Source organism: Nanorana parkeri, unplaced genomic scaffold (genome assembly GCF_000935625.1).
Source record: "Nanorana parkeri isolate BGI_ZX_2015 unplaced genomic scaffold, ASM93562v1 scaffold3849, whole genome shotgun sequence".
NCBI lineage: Eukaryota > Metazoa > Chordata > Amphibia > Anura > Dicroglossidae > Nanorana > Nanorana parkeri.
The window spans coordinates 4,896-8,540 of record NW_017310117.1 but is presented as its reverse complement, the minus strand read 5'-3'; positions in this window follow the sequence as shown (position 1 = coordinate 8,540).

Below are 3,645 nucleotides of genomic sequence, written 5' to 3'. Positions count from 1 at the left end.
CGTGACTGCCCCGTCTTGTTGTTGTAATGCCTGCGCAGGCTCTTGGAGTATGTCCAGGTTTGCAGCGATACCGATACTAGTCTCCGCGCCGATTATTTGGGCAGATACTCGCCCAAATGCTCCGATGCTTAGCCCGATACCGGACCTTCCGAGTCATTGCACACTGCGCGGCTTCCTGATTGGCCGGGAAGCTCATCACTTGTGACGTGGGAGCATGGAGCCGGCTTCCCGGCCAATCAGGAAGCCGTGGGGCGTGTAATAACTTGCTGCTCGGTCTCTTGATTGGTCGGGAAGCTGTCAAGTGATGAGGGAGCATGGAGCCGGCTTCCCAGCCAATCAGGAAGCCGGGTGCCGCGTCATTATACAGTGCCCAGCTTCCTGATTGGTCAGAAAGCCGGCTCCATGCTTTCTCCTCACCTAGTAACGAGAAGCATGGGGAAGGCTTCCCAGCCAATCAGGAAGCCAGGGGTGACGAGTCTTTACACGCCGCCCGGCTTCCAGGAAGTGAGGGGATTGATGTCTAAGTCCCATCGCGCTCCGGACCGCTAAGTCCCTTTGGATTAGGAGGGCGCTGCAGTGACCATGGGGGCCGCTCAATATCAGAAAAGAAGGGGTCACCGGCACTCCAGTATGCTGATCAATACGCCTTTATTGACTCCGATATGCTGATGATCAATACACCTTTATTGACGCATGCACCAGATAACACAACGTTTAGGGGCCACATAGGGCAAAGTCTGATGAAGGGGACCCAGCGTGGCCCCTGAAACGTCGCGTTATGTGATACGGAGTGTGCACCAATACAGGTGTATTGATCAGCATACTGGAGTGCCAGTGGCCCCTTCTTTTCAGGAAGTGAGATGAATCTCCCCCTGGGGGACACGGCCCTACACAGCCCTGTACACAGAACATTTTGCATGGAGTCGTGTTACAATTCTTCTTTACCCCCCTATGGGACCCGGCCAGTAGTCAGCCGCTCAGGGAAGTCACATCAGCGAGTCTAGACCAATCACAGGACACGGAGGAACAAGGGCCCCGGGTATCTGTATAGTACACAACATGGCAACTGGGAGTCTAGACACACGGATACTTCAAGAGCCTGGACGTAACAGAACAACACAGGTAACACACAGGTCTGACACCTTTAGAACTCTAACCATGGCGGCAACAATTTTTGACAAATCACAGGAGCCGGGTGGGATATTGTCAGCCAATCAGCTGCAGCCATTGATTATTCTGCCAGCCCTGGGCTCCGGCTCTCAGAGGAATAGAGGAGACTCAGCTTAAAGGAGAACTATGGGGTCAGGGCTTTCCCCATAGTTCTCCTTACGGTAACGGGAGGACACAAACTAGCGTCCTCCAGTCACCCTAGGCTCAGTATATAGGGAGCTGTAGCTCGCGGTATACTGAGACGCCGCAGCTGAAGCGGATCCCGACAATTGTGCCGGGATCCGCCCAGCTGCGTGAGTGACAGCTGGCTCTGCCTATCTAGAGGCAGAGGCAGCTGTACCCTCCCCCGTCCGTTCCACCAGTCAGCGCTGGGGGATCAGAGCGGGGAGAGGGGAATCCCTGCAGAGAGCCGTGACAGGATCGAGAGGTGAGCGAACGCCGGTATGTGTTCGCTCACTTCCCGATCTACTGAGCCGACCTGTGACAGTCTCATTGTCACAGGTCGGCTAGAACTATGAGGTGAGTGGAAAGCACTCCCCTCATGAACGTCACAGAAGAGCCAGGGGCTGTGTGGGGTCCAGGGGCCGTATCTGAAAGCCGATGATACGAGCGATTGATGCCACAGATAACAATGACAAGGCATCTATGGCTCAGACTTCACACGTCTCTCCTGAACAGCCTATGTCCCCTATGACGCTTCTGCACTACAAGTCTCAGCATGGAGCGTACTGTTATTACATAGTGACAGGCCAGCGCTGCCGTCCTCTGTCAGTGTGCCTTGCAGGACCAGACGCACATCCTGAATAGAGGAGGGGGGGGGGGGGGGTGCCTGGCAATCCTGGGATCCTTTTAAGCAGACAAGATGGGCTGGGCTGGCTCTGTGCACCATACGTGATCCATCTCCCGCATGTGGTCAGCCAGCTGCGTCTAACCAGGAGCCACTAATACAATTATTATATCATTATGGGGGAAGGGCGGAGAGAACGCAGAGTCCCCCCGGGGCCCCCACTTCCCGTCTTGTAATCATTAGCCAGGGAGGATTGTGCTGTGTGTGCGTGCCAGCGGGGGCGGCGGCATGTAGGACGGATGGGGCATTTACAAAACGCAACCCCTGGGGCCCTACAAGCTGTGGCGAGAGGTCATGTGATGTGGCCGCAGAGTGGGGTCCTGATCCTTCATCAGATCTGGGGTGAGGAACAGGAAGTTCAAGGATTGCTAAACCTAAAAATGAGGACATTGCAGTTTACCCGTCTTTAGATGTGGCGGCTGCATTCGTTTCCCTCGGCCTTTGCCCCCTTTATTCTCTCCTGGTGATCCTGCCAGTACCACACTTCCTGTTCTAGGCTGGACTTCAAACATGCCCCCCCCCCCTTTGTTTACCTCCATTACATGGGGGGAGGATTAGGGGGGTACAGAAGGAACATTGCTCAGCTCACAGGAAGTGATGAGGACCCGGGTATGCTGTGCTCGCTGACAATGCCCCTATCCCAGAAAAGGAATGCAGCCACCACATGGAAGGACAGGTCCTCTTATCCTTCAATCACCAATAATAGGATACTGTCGGCACGGACCCGCCAAGCGGGAAGAACGCCCACTCAGCAAATACAAGCACCGCCCCCTGATTGTGTTCAGCAATTCCAGAATATTACAGTGTTGTCACCACAGCAGTTGGATTAGGAGACGTGTGCGGGAGGAGAGGTCAGAGGTCAGCCATGCAGAAGGAAGGTAGCCGTTTTGTGTGGTTAGAGAGCCATCCCGGATATCTGCTTTACTGGCAGCGACATCTCCCCTCAACCCCCGGCTGGGCTGTGACAGGCCGAGCTACTCTTGTCACTGTATTCTACTGTCACGTGCGCCCTCTAGTGGCTTCCTCATAGGAATGTAAGAGCATTTTTGGGGGGCCGGCAAGACAAGAAACTAAACTCGGTCAGCCATGCCAGTGCCAGAGGGGAAGGAAGATCTCAGCCGCCATGTTCCCAAAGAACAGAGACGACGGCAGGAGATCAAATCCAAACATTATACCCCGCCCCCCCGCACCATGGGAAAAAAAATCGCTGTAGGCGGGGCTTCTTTGCCAACGTTCAGTATATGAGTCCAGCTGGGAGCAGTGAAAGTCCAATGGTCTTCTCTAGTGCCTGCTGAATGGATGGATGAGAGTGGGCAACGTGTGATGACAGCTGCCCCCTCTTTGTATGAGACAGGTACTCTTCACAGGTCATGTGATAGAAATGTCTCATACAGTTCCTGTGTATGATTGGGGGGGGGGGACACTTTATACAGTATGGACAGTATGGATCTGGGACGGTTAGTTGCCTTCCCCAGACGCCACAGCGGGTGAGGAATCCTCCAGTGGTGCGCTCGTTCACCTTTCCTTGTCTGAGGCTCCTCCCACAGGAAAACACAGGTTGGCCAGGCACAGTATGGACCCTTAGACGTCACATGACCGACCGGACCCCGTGACATCACACAGGAAGG